Genomic DNA, 19,609 nt, shown 5'->3' with positions numbered 1-19,609 from the left:
GTTCACTATTGATCAAAAATGAGTTAAAACAATTAACTCTTTTTTCTACTCAAATTGAATCAGTTAACTCCTTATTTTACTCAAATTAAATCTCTTAACTCTCTTTAATTTGAAAATCTCCCTTTATGACTGAACTTCACCTTTAATCTTGACCGTTGATTGAAATCGATGTCAACCGTTGATGAATTTCAGGAAAGTCTATTTAAGAGATCCTCATCTCTTCATTTTGAAAGGTTGAATGAAAATTTGCATCGAATTGTTGTTGGAATTCATTCTCACATTTTCTCATATTCACATATGCAAAGACCAAATTTGATCAAAAGTTGACCTGATTTAACCACGGTTAACTTGTGTTGACTAGTTTCGAAAAGAATTTTGAAATAATTAAACGAAATTATTTAACTAAATGAAGTAATTACTTCTAATTAATTAAACAAAGTCTTTTAATTAAATGAGAAGTCATTCCTAATTAATTAATTGGAGTTATTTAATTAAATAAGAAAAGTGTCTCTAATTAATTCAAGATTATTTAATTAAATAGAAAAAGTAATTATGAGAGCATATCTCATTTTATTAAATTAAATATCTCAACGAAATTTTTTTTCAGTTCAAAAAGGGAAATTTCCAGTTCACTATTGATAAAAAATGAGTTAAATCAATTAACTCCTTTTTCTACTCAAATTGAATCAGTTAACTCCTTAGGTTACTCAAATTAAATTTGTTAACCACCTTTAATTTGGAAATCTTCTTTTATGACTGAACTTCACCTTTAATCTTGACCGTTGATTGAAATCGATTTCAACCGTTGATGAATTTAAGGAAAGTCTATTTAAGAGACCCTTATCTCTTCATTTTAAAATGTTGAATGAGAATTTGCATCGAATTGTTGCTGGAATTCATACTCACATTTGCTCATATTCACATATGCAAAGATCAAGTTTGACCAAAAGTTGACCAGATTTAACAACGGTTGACTTGAGTTGACTAATTTCAATTTTTTTTTGAAATAATTAAATAAAATTATTTAATTAAATGAAATACTTACTTCTAATTAATTAAACAAAGTCATTTAATTAAATAAGAAGCCATTCCTAATTAATTAATTGGAGTTATTTAATTAAATAAGAAAAGTGTCTCTAATTAATTCAAGATTATTTAATTAAATAGAAAAAGTAATTATGAGAGCATATCTCATTTTATTAAATTAAATATCTCAGCAAAATCTCTTTTCAGTTAAAAAGAAAAATTTCTAGTTCACTATTGATCAAAAATGAGTTAAATGAGTTAACTCTTTTTTCTACTCAAATTGAATCAGTTATCTCTTATTTTACTCAAATTAAATCTGTTAACTCCCTTTAATTTAGAAATCTTCCTTTATGACTGAACTTCACTTTTAATCCTGACCGTTGATTGAAATCGATCTCAACTGTTGATGAATTTCAGGAAAGTCTATTTAAGAGACCCTCGTCTCTTCATTTTGAAAGGTTGAATGAGAATTTGCATCAAATTGTTGCTGGAATTCATACTCACGTTTGCTTATATTCACATACGTAAAGATCAAGTTTGACCAAAAGTTGACCAGATTTAACCACGGTTGACTTGAGTTGACTAGTTTCGAAAATACTTTTGAAATAATTAAAGGAAATTATTTAATTAAATGGAGTACTTACTTTTAATTAATTAAAGAAAGTCATTTAATTAAATGAGAAGCCATTCTTAATTAATTAAATGAAGTTATTTAATTAAATAAAAAAAGTGTCTCTAATTAATTAAATATTATTTAATTAAATAGAAAAAGAAATTATGAGAGCGTATCTCATTTTAGTAAATTAAATAGCTCAACAAAATCTCTCATCAGTTCAAAAAAGGAAATTTTCAGTTTACTATTGATAAAAAATGAGTTAAATGAGTTAACTCTTTTTTTCACTCAAATTGAATCAGTTAACTCCTTATTGTACTCAAATTAAATCTATTCACTCCCTTTAATTTGAAAATCTCCCTTTATGACTGAACTTCACCTTTAATCCTGATCATTGATTGAAATCAATCTCAACCGTTGATGAATTCAAAAAAAGTCTATTTAAGAGACCCTCATCTCTTCATTTTGAAAGGTTGAATGAGAATTTGCATCAAATTGTTGTTGGAATTCATACTCACATTTGCTCATATTCACATACGCAAAGATCAAGTTTGATCAAAAGTTGACTAGATTTAACCATAGTTGACTTGAGTTGACTAGTTTCGAAAAGAATTTTGAAATAATTAAACAAAATCATTTAATTAAATGGAGTACTTACTTCTAATTAATTAAACAAAGTCATTTAATTAAATGAGAAGCCATTCCTAATTAATTAAATGAAGTTATTTAATTAAAAAAGAAAAGTGTCTCTAATTAATTAAAGATTATTTAATTAAATAAAAAAAGTCATTATGAGAGCATATCTCATTTTATTAAATTAAATATTTCAACAAAATCTCTTTTCAATTCAAAAAGAGAAATTTGCAGTTCACAATTGATAAAAAATGAGTTAAATGAGTTAGATATTTTTTCTACTCAAATTGAATCAGTTAACTCCTTATTTTACTCAAATTAAATCTATTAACTCCTTTTAATTTGGAAATCTCCCTTTATGACTGAACTTCACCTTTAATCCTGACCGCTGATTGAAATCGATCTCAACCGTTGATGAATTCCAAGAAAGTCTATGTAAGAGACCCTTATCTATTCATTTTCAAAAGTTGAATGAGAATTTGCATTGAATTGTTGTTGGAATTCATAGTCACATTTGCTCATATTCACATATGCAAATATCAAGTTTGACTAAAAGTTGACTAGATTTAACCGCGGTTGACTCGGGTTCACTAGTTTTGAAAAGAATTTTGAAATCATTAAACGAAATTATTTAATTAAATGAAGTACTTACTTATAATTAATTAAACAAAGTTATTTAATTAAATGAGAAGCCATTCCTAATTAATTAAATGAAATTATTTAACTAAATAAGAAAAGTGTCTCTAATTAATTAAAGATTATTTAATTAAATAGAAAAAGTCATTATGAGAGCATATCTCATTTTATTAAATTAAATATCTCAACAATATCTCTCTTCAGTTCAAAAAGGAAAATTTTCAGTTCACTATTGATAAAAAATGAGTTAAACTAGTTAACTCCTTTTTCTACTCAAATTGAATCAATTAACTCTTTATTTTACTCAAATTAAATCTGTTAACTCCCTTTAATTTGGAAATCTCCCTTTATGACTGAACTTCACCTTTAATCCTGACCGCTAATTGAAATCGATCTCAACCGTTGATAAATTCAAGAAAAGTCTATTTAAGAGACCCTCAGCTATTCATTTTGAAAGGTTGAATGAGAATTTGCATCGAATTGTTGCTGGAATTCATACTCACATTTGCTCATATTTACATATGCAAAGATCAAATTTGACAAAAACTTGACCAGATTTAACCACAATTGACTTGAGTTGACTAGTTTCAAAAAGTATTTTGAAATAATTAAACAAAATTATTTAATTAAATAGAAAAAGTCATTATGAGAGCATATCTCATTTTATTAAATTATATATCTCAACAAAATCTCTCTTCAGTTCAAAAAGTAAAATTTTCAGTTCACTATTGATAAAAAATGAGTTAAATCAGTTAACTCCTTTTTCTACTCAAATTGAATCAGTTAACTCCTTATTTTACTATAATTAAATCTATTAACTACCTTTACTTTGGAAATCTCCATTTATGACTGAATTTCACTTTTAATCTTGACTGTTGATTGAAATCGATCTCAACCGTTGATGAATTCCAGCAAAGTCTATTTAAGAGACCCTCATCTCTTCATTTTGAAAATTTGAATGAGAATTTGCATCGAATTGATGCTGAAATTCATACTCACATTTGCTCATATTCACATACGCATAGATCAAGTTTGACTAAAAGTTGACAAGATTTAACCACGGTTGACTTGACTTGACTAGTTTCGAATTTTTTTTTGAAATGATTAAATAAAATTATTTAATTAAATTGAGTACTTACTTCTAATTAATTAAATAAAGTCATTTAATTAAATGAGAAGGCATTCCTAATTAATTAAATGAAGTTATTTAGTTGAATAAGAAAAGTGTCTCTAATTAAATAAAGATTATTTAGTTAAATAAAAAAAGTAATTATGAGAGCATATCTCATTTTAGTAAATTAAATATCTAAACAAAATCTCTCTTCAGTTAAAAAAAGAAAATTTCCAGTTCACTATTGATCAAAAATGAGTTAAATGAGTTAACTCTTTTTTCTACTCAAATTGAATCAGTTAACTCTTTATTTTACTCAAATTAAATCTATTAACTCCCTTTAATTTGAAAATCTCTCTTTATGACTGGACTTCACCTTTAATCCTAACCGTTGATTGAAATCGATCTCAACCATAGATGAATTCTAGGAAAGTCTGTTTAAGAGACCCTCATCTCTTCATTTTGAAAGGCTGAATGAGAACTTGCAGCGAATTGTTGTTAAAATTCATACTCACATTTGCTCATATTCGCATACGCAAAGATCAAATTTGACCAAAAGTTTATCAGATTTAATCACGGTTGACTAGTTTCAAAAAAAAATTTGAAATAATTAAACGAAATTATTTAATTAAATGGAGTACTTACTTTAAATTAATTAAACAAAATCATTTAATTAAATGAGAAGCCATTCCTAATTAATTAAATTAAGTTAGTTAATTAAATAAGAAAAGTGTCTAAAATTAATTATAGATTATTTAATTAAATAGAAAAAGTAATTATGAGAGTATATATCATTTTATTAAATTAAATATCTCAACAAAATCTCTCTTCAGTTCAAAAAAGAAAATTTCTAATTCACTATTGATAAAAAATGAGTTAAATCAGTTAACTCATTTTTCTACTCAAATTGAATCAGTTAACTCCTTATTTTACTCAAATTAAATCCATTGACTCCATTTATTTTGGAAATCTCGCTTTATGACTGAACTTCACATTTAATCCTGACCGTTGATTGAAATCAATCTCAATCATTGATAAATTCTAGGAAAATTTATTTAAGAGACCCTCATCTCTTCATTTTGAAAGCTTCAATGAAAATTTGCATGAAATTGTTGCTAGAATTCATACTCACATTTGCTCATATTCACATACGCAAAGATAAAGTGTGACCAAAACTTGACCAGATTTAACTACGATTTACTTGAGCTGACTAGTTTCGAAAAGAATTTTAAAATAATTCAATAAAATTATTTAATTAAATGGAGTACTTAGTTCTAATTAATTAAACAAAGTTATTTATTTAAATGAGAAGTCATTCCAAATTAATTAATTGAAAGTATTTAATTAAATAAGAAAAGTGTCTCTAATTAATTAAACATTATTTAATTAAATAGAAAAAGTTAATTATGAGAGCATATCTCATTTTATTAAATTAAATATCTCAATAAAATCTCTCTTCAGTTCAAAAAGAAAAATTTCTATTTCACTATTGATCAAAAATGAGTTAAATCAGTTAAGTCCTTTTTCTACTCAAATTGAATCAGTTAACTGTTTATTTTACTCAAATTAAATATTTTAACTCTCTTTAATTTGAAAATCTCCTTTTATGACTAAACTTCACCTTTAATCCTGACCATTTATTGAAATCGATCTCAAGCGTTGATGAATTCTAAGAAAGTTTATTTAAGAGACCCTCATCTCTTCATTTTGGAAGGTTGAATGAGAATTTGCATCGAATTGTTGCTAGAATTCATACTCACATTTGCTCATATTCTCATACACAAATATCAAGTTTGACCAAAAGTTGATCAGATTTAACCATGGTTGACTTGAGTTGACTAGTTTCGAAAAGAATTTTGAAATAATTTTAAAAAATTATTTAATTAAATGGGGTACTTACTTCTAATTAATTAAAAAAAGTTATTTAATTAAATGAGAAGCCATTTCTAATTAATTAAATAAAGTTATTTAATTAAATAAGAAAAGTGTCTCTAATTAATTAAAGATTATTTAATTAAATAGAAAAAGTAATTATGAGAGCATATCTCATTTTATTAAATTAAATATCTCAACAAAATCTCTCTTCAGTTCAAAAAGAAAAATTTTCAGTTCACTATTGATAAAAAATGAGTTAAATCATTTAACTCTTTTTTCTACTCAAATTGAATCAGTTAACTCCTTATTTTACTCAAATTAAATCTGTTAACTTCCTTTAATTTGAAAATCTCCTTTTATGACTGAACTTCACCTTTAATCCTGACTATTGATTGAAATCGATCTCAACTGTTGATGAATTTTAGAAAAGTCTATTTAAGAGACCCTCATCTGTTTATTTTAAAATGTTGAATGAGAATTTGCATCGAATTGGTGCTAGAATTCATACTCACATTTGCTCATATTCACATATGTAGTGCCTACCCCTGGTTCACATTTTGTTGTTGTTGCTGAACTCTTTTAGAACTAGTTTTATGTTGTTGGTTAGCAGCATTCTTTTGAGATTATCAGATATTGTGCTATGGATTTAGTTTATTATGTGATGAGATTACTTAGACTCTACATTTCATGTATGTATAATGATTATTTTTAGTGTTCATAACTATTGATGATGATTATTACATTGCTTTCAATTGTTATTGATGATTAGTAAGATGATTTATTATCATATGTGCTTTGTTATGGATACTTACCTCATACTTGTATGTGTATGGTGTGTGTGCTTACCTTGCTTATTTTTTTTTGTATGTCGTGTCTGATGTGGTTAAGGAAGGGAGTCGTAGTCACCTGCTAGTCGGGATCTACACGATGCACCACTTCTTACCATTGTGTGTTTAGTTTAGTATATATTATGTTTGTACATGCATAATTTTTATGCAGGTTACAGGTACCGGGTATCAACTTCCTTGAATTTTCAAAATGAGTGTACCCTATCACATTATCTCAATGATAAGAGAGGGAAGATAAATTCTTAAGTCCAAATCCCAACCCTTTGATTCATTTGTCCTAATTGGAAAGTTAGGACAAGTATCTGAGTTGAATACCCACCAAATGTGTCGGATGACATATTTTGTGATTTTTAACCCTTTAGATTTATTTTGTATGATTTGTTCTATAATGAGTTTTCATATTTTATCTTGGGAGTCTATGGTGAATTTTCTATTAATTAAGTCTTAATAAATAGATTTAATTAATAAATTATTTATTTGAAAAAATTAATAAAATATCATAATCTTTGATATTTTGATTGTAATTAATTAAATGTGAATTATTGAAAAAAAAAGAATTAAATAAAAGAAATCTACAAATAAAAATTAATAATAATTATAAAATAATAATAAAGTAATAAATGAAATAATATTAATAAAAGTTATAAAAATTAAAATGAAAGTTATAAAATTTAAATAGAGATTATTTTAAAAGTAACTTGGAGTTATAAGCTTGCATAAGAATTAACATGTGTTAACAACATAGGGGTTAGTGCATCAATTAAGCACAAAGTGTCTACAATTCTATGACTCATCAAAAAAGAATTGAAAAAAACCCATGCTTAGTTGGTGACACCTTTCAGCAGTTTTAAGAAGCAATCCAAAAGTTTATTGAGAGCTCTATATATTCAGACATTCATAGAAGCTTAGAGGGGAGGTGGAGAACAATTGGAGCATTGGAAGACTCAAGAACTCTGAAGAAGGGAGCTTGCTCTGCGAGTTTTCTGAGGAAGAGCGAATTAGTATCAGAATCCGGTTAGATTTTTGTGATTTTTCTTATGCTATTTCTGCATCATGCATTCTTGTCTTCTTCATGTCTTCCATATGTCTTCTGAGAAATTTTAAATTTTTATTGTATGCATTTTCAATTTGGGCAATTAAATTTATTTGATAATCTTATATGCATGGATTTAAAAAAAATAGAAAACAGGTTTGGGTTCGAATTAGAATCTAATTAAAATAGATTTGAAAATGGTTTCAAGATTTATGACCAAATTCATTAGTGAAATTATTGGATAAATTTAGAGAACAATTACCTTTTAAGAAGAAATTTTTAATTGTTCTGTCACTACCCCTTGGATAGATCCGAACTCAGTTATTCATAACTTTTCATCAAGATCGAATTTATTCAATCGCTCTGGTCAGAATTGGTGCAACTTAGCCCTCTCCAACATATTTTAATTTCAGCCCGATCTAATGGTTCATTAGAGAGATATGATCTTCGTACTGAGACTATTTTATTCAAAGACAGATATTTCTCCATTTCCCATAATAAAGAGTTTTTTATGATTAAACTTCACAAAAATAATATACCAAAGCATGAAATGAATTAAAGATATTATTTAAATCTTCCCTTATTAGAATCTTATTAATATGCATTAGTTTTATATGATTTATTATCTAATCTAATTAAATCAAATTTAATTAAGATTAGTTAATAGTAGAAGAAGTGTAATTAATTATTAGTCAATCTAAGTAAATAGATTTTTAAATAAGAGAAATTTAAAAAAAAAAATATTTTTTAATATAGTTTATATAGTGGACTTTTTATAATGTATATTGAATACTATTTAATATATATTAAACAATTTTAGAGTTGTTTAATGAAGATGATAATGTTAAGAATTTGGAGATTATTCATGTTTAAATCTACAATGAGTCTTATTGGTTTGTGATAAAGATCTCTTTCAAACAACGGTTATATAGACAAAATATTATTAGAACAATTAGAAAATGGAGTCTAATGGTTGATTTTAATATTGATTAAATAATTGTAAGATGATAATTTATATTATGTTGATTTAAATTTAGAAATTTTAAATGATATTGGATTAAGACTGAATTTTTATGTTATTAGTTAATACGTTCGAATACCTTAATGGAGTTAAGAGTTAGCCAAATATTAACTAATGAATTTATAGAAGGACTCTATAGATCGAGTATGTACAGTTTGAAGATTTATTAATGTTTGTAAGGACTAGCAAACTATTAATAAATAATGGTTTAAATAGATATCAATAAATTTGGTTAGAGTTAATCTATAGGAGATTGGTAAACATTGAAGTACTGTAAAAGATATTAATCAAATTGAATTGGTAATAATTTGAAGTATTAATTAATTGAATTATCGTACATAGGGAAAACTTATTTGAGATAATTATACTTAGTATTGAGGATTTATTATAACTTGTTATTATTAAAATAAAATGGAAACATTGTTGAAAGAATGATGAATGTGGTCAGTATAGATTTATTAATAAGATTTCCAATATAGCTTGTTATTAAATATTAACAAGTTATTATTATTGAACTATGAATATGAATATTTGTGTACTAAATTATAGATAACTTTTAACTTATAAAATTATAGTTAGTTATTAGTCAACTGATATTAATTGAAATATTTTCTTGCATATGTGATTATTAATTAAATTAATTAGAGTTAATTAAATTTAATTAATAATCAAGTTATGTAATAGTGTTTTAATTGATATGCTAATATCGATTCCTCTAGCAAAGTTGTGAAGTATTTACATCGAAGTTGATAAGTCGTACTCTCATGACTTGAATAACGACTTTAGATTTTTAATGGTGAGACTTAGTATTATTGAATTGGAAACTATTAGATGTTAATAGGTCATGAATGGTGTACATATGTTAATTGTTTGATTTAATTGATCATTTTAATAAAGTTATAATTCTTCTTAGTTTGATAATTGGTTCTTTTATAAATGAATAATGATCCTTGATTTACGAATGAGAGTTAATCAATTAGAATATGGATCTTAGTTAAATAAAGAAAGCAATTTAATTAAAGGTCAGTGATGATCAGTTTAATGAGTAAATAATTATCTTTAAGTTATTTTTAAAATAATGCTATCGAGGAACAAATGGGTTGACTTGTAGGTCAAATGATAACTTTATACACTTGAAAGTATACTTGCAAACAGAAAAATGAAAACTCCTACACATTATTCAATTATATGAATTTAGTAAATCAAAAACATGTATTTGCATCATGTATTCTACATGCTTCTTGTTTTGAGTTTTGGGTTGACTAATATTGACCAGTCCTAGGATGTTACCAGAGGCTCGGGGGTTATGAGATATGATGGCATGTTGATCTTATTTGGTCTTGATCTTTATAAGCCCAACCATGGTAATGTGATCGTATGCTCTATGAAATGTTTGTATTTACTGATTGTTATTGTTCATTAGTCTTCATCTGTGAAGCTGAAAGGTATGTGTATGAGACACTTGAGCTAATCATTTTTGAGTCATTGATCAGTTATCCTAGGATTATTTTCTAGTCGCCATGATGGAACTAAAATGTCAATTTATTTCTTGATGATGTCATGTTGTGACATGTTTGACTCAAATATTTTGGAGTTTTCGATCAGTATGATTTTGAGATATTTTTGGTTGCTTGTTGAGAACCAATGATTATTATGATTATCAGTGATGCTTTCAGTTGCTAATAGAGAACTGTTGTGGTCATGATTTTCTATGGATACTTTTTGAGATACTCATGGAGATTTGATGATTCTTATCTTGGAGATTTGATGATTCTTATTATAGATATTTGATGCTTTTATGCATATTTGATGATTTTATTATAGATTATCTTTTATAATTTTGAGATTTATGATTCCATGATCTTAAGGTAGGTAATCTACTTGTAGTGTCGGGAAGTGGCTTGCAATGGGGGTCGGGGCCCTAAGTGGCTGCTAGGGTAACTCATTGTAAGTTTGGTTAATAAGTGATAACATTTACACACTAAATGAGAATTAAATGAACCTAAAAAGATAATTGTTTTGATGTTCTTGCCCATGCCTTGAGTGCTTGTACAGGCTAGGATGGGAGTAGTGAGAACGCATGGTTGCGATCATGCATTCTGTAGTATGCCTTGTCAGTATGAGAGGATACTAGTGGCCACATGAGATCAGTATGGATCCGTGGAGTTTAGCTAACTGCCAGGGTAACCTGTACATGATAATTGCGATGACACTTTCTCGCTTGTAGAGTAAGTTTCCTACATGTCTTTGTGTGCCTTTGGGAATTAGATGTCGATTTTGTGTGATGGAACTTTTGAGTCAGTATACTTTTATAATTCCTAGACTTATAGAGATTTGTGCTTCGTGAATTGATATCCTATTTAGGACTGAAGATTATCTCCTCAGCATGGTGGGAGTGGACCACTTAGGTTCTATGCGGTCGGGTGGTAGTGTATTTTCACTCTTATCATTTGAGATCCGTCTGAGACACCATGGCTGGAGTATTCTTGGTTGGTATTTATTTTTCATTATGTTTTTGGAGCATTATGATAGATAATATACTTTATGATAGATGTATTTATTGGTATATTTCTTATATTGATGATTTTCTTTACTTTGCATATATCAATTGATGATTTATTATGCTTTATTTTTCATGTTATTAGGATGTTTTAGGAGTGACATTCCTACTATGTTAATACCGATGATCTCTTCGGTGCTTTGGAATGTTACGCACGGAGGGATGACTAAGATCCACGATGGTCTAATGATGCTATTTACGGTTGAGAAGAACCGTGCACTTAGTTATTTATGTTTGTGATATATGGTTATCTTTTGTGATGAATGTTTATATCTTTTGTAATGATGTATCATGTATGATATGTGGCTTCATTTATGTTATTGCATCATAGATTAATATTAGATGATGATGTTCTTTATTTACTTGAATGTTTATTCTTTTAAGCTTTTCATATCTTGTGATATGTACAGTGGATGATTGAGCTAAACTAAAATATAATTACAAAAGGACACTTGTACATTATTTAAGTACATTTGATGTATCATTGTTATTTCATAAGGATGGGATGTTAGATGAATAGATAATTTAGATGTGATACAACGTTAAGGGATCTTTAAAGAATGTAGTCTGTTATGTATATATGTTATGTTTATTTTTATTTAAATTGTTGCTATTGCTTCCGCAAATGTTATAAATGGTTTTATCTTTCATGTTTAAAAAAAAAAATTGTTTGGCAAACTTAGTAAAAAATTTTGGATCCCTTGGCAGGGCATTACATTTGGTATCAGAGCCCGAGTTTCAACATTGGGAGCTCAGGGTATATTGGAATGCTACTAGTTATTAACTAATTGAATAAAACAAAAACATAAAACTATCATGTGTATCTTTTTCAAACTGAAAACTTGAAACTAGGTGAACTGAAATAGAACTTAAAACTGTTACTTGCATATTTTTCTTATATTTCAACACTTAGCTTTCAAAACTAAAAATTTTACTAAAAATCTAAACGAAGGAAAAACTAAAAATTGAAACTCATTATAGCTGCAAAACATGTATCTTTTATCTATGTTGTAAGGTAGTAAACCTCTGTTTATCTTTGCAATCATTAAGTTGCTCTTGTTTAAAAAGAATGTTAGATCGATATGATTTTCGGTTTACCATTAAACCAGAATCATATTGCTCTAAGCGTGTTGTAATGTCCTCAATGGAAACATGTTTTTCTACAGAGGGAAAGGGTTCAATGGGACTCACATAATGAGTATCTTAGTTTTTCATTCTTGTAGGCTTCCAGGAGTAAGTCTAATCCTAAGGGGGTGAATGTAGTGCCTGCCCCTGAATCACATTTTGTTATCGTTGCTGAACTCTTTTAAAACTAGTTTTATGTTGTTGGTTAGCAGCATTCTTTTAAGATTATCAGATATTGTGCTATGAATTCAATTTATTATGTGATGAGATTACTTAGACTCTACATTTCATGTATGTATGATGATTATTTTTAGTGTTCACAATTATTGATGATGATTATTACATTGCTTTCAATTATTAATGATGATTAGTAAGATGATTTATTATCATATGTGTTTTCTTATGGATACTTACCCCATACTTGCATGTGTATGGTGTGCGTGTTTGCCTTGCGTGTTTGCTTTTGTATGGCGTGTCTGATGTGGTTAAGGAAGGGAGTCGTAGTCACCTGCTAGTCGGGATCTACACGATGCACCACTTCTTACTATTTTCTGTTTAGTTTAGTATATATTGTGTTTGTACATGCATAGTTTTTATGCAGGTTGCAGGTACCGGGTATCGACTTTTCTGAATTGCCAAGATGAGCGCACCCTATCACATTATCTCAATGATAAGAGGGGAGATAAATTCTCAAGTCCAAATCCCAACCCTTTGAGCCATTTGTCCTAATTGAAAAATTAGGACAAGTATCTGAGTTGAATACCCACTGAATGTGTCAGATGACATATTTCATGATTTTTAACCCTTTAGATTTATTTTGTATGATTTGTTCTATGATTAATTTTCATATTTTATCTTGGAAGTCTATGGTGAATTTTCTATTAATTAAGTCTTAATAAATAGATTTAATTAATAAATTATTTATTTGAAAAAATTAATAAAATATCATGATCTTTGATATTTTAATTGTAATTAATTAAATGTGAATTATTGGAGAAAAGAAATTAAATAAAAGAAAACTAGAAATTAAAATTAATAATAATTATAAAATAATAATAAAGTAATAAATAAAATAATAATAATAAAAGTTATAAAAATTAAAATGAAAGTTATAAAATTTAAATATAGATTATTTAAAAAGTAAATTGGAGTTATAAGTTTGCATGAGAATTAAAATGTGTCAACAACACGGGGGTTAGTGCATCAATTAAGCACAAGGTGTCTACAATTCTATGACTCATCAAAAAAAATTGGAAAAGAATCATGCTTAGTTGGTGACACCTTTCAGCTGTTTCAAGAAGCATTCCAAAAAAATTTTGAGAGCTCTTGATATTCAGGCATTCATAGAAGCTTAAATGAAAAGCTTAATGGAAGCTACAAGCTTAATGGAAGCCTCGAGCTACAAGCTAAAAACAAATATAGAAAACTTCAAAGCTTACATGCATGGGAGAAGATTCATATGCTCATATATTTTTTACTTGCTTCTATGCTCCTTCTAGCTTTTCTAATCATTTGGAGGATTCGATCGACTTGGATTCTTGAAAGAATTGTGAATGATGGAGAAAGAAGGAATTTTCTATGGACTTCTAAGGCATGACAAATTAACATCAGTGTCCAGGTGCACTCGTGATATTCTCATATTCCCTTTGCACTCTTTCTCTTCCTGTTTTCATCATATATGTTTTATGTGTCTGAATACTCTCTGTATTTGAAATTGGAATCTACATATTTTATTTGGATGAGAAGAAAACAATAGAAAAATCTTAAATTCAATTAAGGAGAAATAATTAGATCTTAATCGAGTTTGGGTTCGAATTTATATTGTAAAATTAGATAGACAAGATTTGGAATTAAAATAGAAATTTTATGGTGAAAATTCGAATGATTAGATGTAATCTTTCTATCAATTATATTTTTAGATGCATATGAACAAACCCTTTTATGGTTAAATTTAGAGAACAATTATTTTAACAGGAAATTCTTAATTCATCACAAATTGACCTATCGCTGCCCTTTGGATAGATCCAAACTCAGTTATTCATAATTTTTTATCGTGATCAAATTTATTCGATCGCTCTGGTCAGAATTGGTGCAACTTGGCTCTCTCCAACATATTTAAATTTCAACCCGATCCAATGGTTCATTAGGGAGATATGACCGTCATACTGGAACTCTTTTATTTAAAGACAAATATTTTTCCATTTTCCATAACCAAGAGTTCTTTATGCTTAAACTTCACAAAAATAATATATCAGAACATGAAATAAATTAAAGATATTATTGAAATCTTCTTTTATTAGAATCTTATTAATATGCATTAATTTTATATGGTTTATTATCTAATCTAATTAAATTAAATTTAATTAAGATTAATTAATAGTAGAAGAAGTGTAATTAATTATTAGTCAATCTAAGCAAATGGATGAGAGAAAATTAAAAGAAAAGAGATTTTAATATAGTTTATATAGTGAACTTTTTATAATATATATTGAATACTATTTATAATTAATTATTAGTCAATCTAAGCAAATGGATGAGAGAAAATTAAAAGAAAAGAGATTTTAATATAGTTTATATAGTGAACTTTTTATAATATATATTGAATACTATTTAATATATATTAAACAATTTTAGAGTTGTTTAATGAAGATGATAATGTTAAGAATTTGAAGATTAATCATGCTAAAATCTACAATGAGTCTTATTGGTTTGTAATAGGGATCTCTTTCAAACAACGTTTATATAGACAAAATATTATTAGAACAATTAGAAAATGAAGTCTAATGGTTGATTTTAATATTGATTAAATAATTGTAAGATGATAATTTATATTATATTGATTTAAATTTAGAAACTCTAAATGATTTTGGATTAAGACTGAATTACTATGTTATTGGTTAATACATTTGAATACCTTAATGAAGTTAAGAGTTAGCCAAATATTAACTAATAAGTTTATGGAAAGATTCTATAGATTGAGTATGTATAGTTTGAAGAGTTTATTATTTATTAATATTTGTAAGAACTAGCAAACTATTAATAAATAATGGTTTAAATAGATATCAACAAATTTGATAAGAGTTAATCTAGTGGAGATTATTTATTGATTGAAGTTTGGTAAAAGATAATAATTTTTAGAGTTGGATTATAATTGATTTTTAATCAATTGATATTCATTGAGTTGATATTATAACTATGATATTAATAATTAAGTTGTACGATAGAGTCTTCTTTGAAAAGATTAATGATAATACAAATTTGTCAAGAGAATGTTGGTATTTTTTGAAAGATGACGAATATGGTCTTTTAAAAATTTCAATAATTATTATTGAATTATTAATATGATCTTTTGAGTATTGAATTATAGTTTACTTTTATCATACAGAATTATAGTTAATTATTAGAAAACTGATATTAATTGGAATGTTGTCTTGGATATGTAATTATTAATTAAATTAATTAGAGTTAATTAGATTTAATTAATAATTAAGTTATGTAATAGTGTTTTAATTGATATGCTAATATCGATTCCTCTAGCAAAGTTGTGAAGTATTTACATCGAAGTTCATAAGTCATACTTTCATGACTTGAATAACGACCTTAGATGTTTTAATGGTGAGATTTAGTATTATTGAATTATAAACTATTAGATGTTAATAGGTCATGGATGGTGTACCTATGTTAATTGTTTGATTTAATTGATCTTTTTAATAAAGTTATAATTCTTCTTAGTTTGATAATTGGTTCTTTTATAAATGAATAATGATCCTTGATTTATAAAGGAGAGTTAATCAATTAGAATATGGATCTTAGTTAAATAAAGAAAGCAATTTAATTAAAGGTCAATGATGATCAATTTAGTGAATATTTACCCTTAAGTTATTCTTAGAATGTAATTCTTAATAATGGAAGGATAATGCTATCGGGGAACAAATAGGTTGACTTGTAGGTCAAATGATGAAACTTAAAACACTTGAGAGTATACTTGCAAACAAAAAATTGGAAACCCCTACACATTATTCAACTATGTTAATTTAGTAAACCAAAACATGTGTCTGCATCGTGTATTTTCTATGCTTCTTGTTTTGGGTTTTGGGTTGACTAGTGTTGACTAGTCCTACGATGTTACCAGAGGCTCGGGGGTTATGAGATATGATGGCATGTTGATCTTATTTGGTCTTGATCTTTATAAGCCCAACCATGGTAATGTGATCGTATGCTCTATGAAATATTTTTATTTGCTGATTGTTATTGTTCATCAGTCTTCATGTGTGAAGCTGAGAGGTATGTGTATGAGACACTTCAGCTAATCATTTTTGACTCATCGATCAGTTATCCTTGGATTATTTTCTAGTCGTCATGATGAGACTGAAATGTGAATTTATTCCTTGATGATGTCATATTGTGACATGTTTGACTCAACCATTTTGGAGTCTTCGATCAGTATGATTTTGAGATATTTTTGATTACTTGTTGAGAACCAATGATTATTATGATTATCAGTGATGCTTTCAGTTGCAAATAGAGAACTGTTGTGGTCATAATTTTCTATGGATGCTTTTTCAGATGCTCATGGAGATTTGATGATTCTTATCTTGGAGATTTGATGATTCTTATTATAGATATTGGATGCTTTTATGCATATTTGATGATTTTATTATAGATTATCTTTTATGATTTTGAGATTTATGATTCCATGAGCTTAGGGTAGGTAATTTACTTGTAGTGTCGGGAAGTGGCTTGCAATGGGGACCGAGGCCCTAAGTGGCTCTTAGGGTAACTCATTATAAGTTTGGTTAATAAGTGATAACATTTACACACTAAATGGAGATTAAATGAACCTAAAAAGATAATTGTTTTGATGTTCTTGCCCATGCCTTGAGTGCTTGTACAGGTTAGGATGGGAGTAGTGAGAACGCATGGTTGCGACCGTGCATTTCATAGTATGCCTTTTTAGTATGAGAGGATACTAGTGGCCGCATGAGATCAGTATGGACCCGTCGAGTTTAGCTAATTGCCAGGGTAACTTGTACGAGATAATTGCGATGACACTTTCTCGTTTGCAGAGTAGGTTTCCTACATGTCTTTGTGTTCCTCAGGGAATTAGATGTCAATTTTGTGTGATGAAACCTTTGAGTTAGTATACTTTTAAGATTCTTGAACTTATAGAGATTTTTTCTTCATGAATTGATATCCTGTTTGAGACTTGAGATTATCTCCTCAGCATGGTGGGAGTGGACCACTTAGGTTCCACGCGGTCGGGTGGTAGTGTATTTTCACTCTTATCATTTGAGATCCATCCGAGACACCGTAGCTAGAGTATCCTTGGTTGGTATTTATTTTTCATTATGTTCTTGGAGCATTATGATAGATAATATACCTTATGATGGATGTATTTACTGGTATATTTTTTATATTGATGATTTTCTTTACTTTGCATATGTTAGTTGATGATTTATTATGTTTTACTTTACATGTTAGTAGGATGTTTTAGGAGTGACATTCCTACTATGTTAATACCGATGAATTCTTCAGTGCTTTGGAATGTTATGCACAGAGGGATGGCTAGGATCCACGATGGTCTAATGATGCTATTTACAATTGGGAGGAACCGTGCAATTAGTTATTTATGTTTGTGATATATGGTTATCTTTTGTGATGGATGTTTATATCTTTTGTGATGATGTATCATGTATGATATGTGGTTTCATTTAGAGTATTGCATCATGAATTAATATTAGATGATGATGATGTACTTTATTTACTTGGATGTTTATTCTTTTAAGCTTTTCATACCCTGTGATATGTACAGTGGATGACTGAGCTAAACTAAAATATAATTACAAAAAGACACTTTTATATTGTTTAAGTACATTGAATGTATCATTATTATTTCATAAGGATGGGATGCTAGATGAATACATAATTTAGATGTGATACAACGTTAAGGGATCTTTAAAGAATGTAGCCTATTATTTATATATGTTATATTGATTTTTATTTGAATTGTTGCTATTGCTTCCACAAATGCTATAAATGTTTTAATCTTTCATGTTTAAAAAAAAAAATTGTTTGGCAAGCTTAATAAAATTCTTTGGATCCCTTAGTAGGGCATTACACTCATCTCTTCATTTTGAAAGGTTGAATGAGAATTTGCATAAAATTGTTGCTAGAATTCATACTCACATTTGCTCATATTCACATACGCAAAGATCAAGTTTGACAAAAAATTGACCAGATTTAACCACGATTGACTTGAGTTGACTAGTTTCGAAAAAAAAATTGAAACAATTAAATAAAATTTGTAGTGCCTGCCCTTGGTTTGAATTTTGTTATCATTACTGAACTCTTTTAGAGCTAGTTTCATGTTGATGGTTAGTAACATTATTATGAGATTATCAGATATTGTGCTATAGATACAATTGATATGTGATGAGATTACTTAGACTCTACATTTCATTTATGTATGATGATTATTTTCAGTGTTTGCAGTTATTAATGATGATTAGTAAGATAATTTATTATCATATGTATTTTTTTTATGGATACTTACCCCATACTTGCATGTGTATAGTGTGCGTGTTTGCTTTGTGTGTTTGCTTTTGTATGGTGTGTCTGATGTGGTTAAGGAAAGGAGTCGTAGTCACCTGCTAGTCAGGATCTACACGATGCACTACTTCCTGCCATTGCTTGTTTAGTTTAGTATATATTGTGCTTGTACATGCATAGTTTTTATGCAAGTTGCAAGTAACGGGTATCGACTTTCCTGAATTGCCAGGATAAGCGTACCCTATCACATTATCTCAATGATAAGAGGGGAGATAAATTCTCAAGTCCAAATCTCAATCCTTTAAACCATTTGATCTAATTAAAAAATTAGGACAAGTATCTAAGTTGAGTACCCTCCGAATGCGTCAGATGATGTAATTCGTGATATAAACACCTTAGTTTGATTTGTATGTATATTGGCTATGATGGATTTTTCATATTTTTACCTTTGTGAGTCTTTGGAGTATTTTCTATTAATTAAGCCTAATTAAAAGATTTAGTTAATGGTTTAATTTAATAAAAAATTAATATGGTATTTTGATATTTATTTTATTTAATTAATTAAAAAATTAATTACAT

Source organism: Cupressus sempervirens, chromosome 8 (genome assembly GCF_028749045.1).
Source record: "Cupressus sempervirens isolate cs-2001-9-10 chromosome 8, ASM2874904v1, whole genome shotgun sequence".
Classification (NCBI taxonomy): Eukaryota; Viridiplantae; Streptophyta; class Pinopsida; order Cupressales; family Cupressaceae; genus Cupressus; species Cupressus sempervirens.
Note: the sequence above shows the minus strand (reverse complement) of the source record.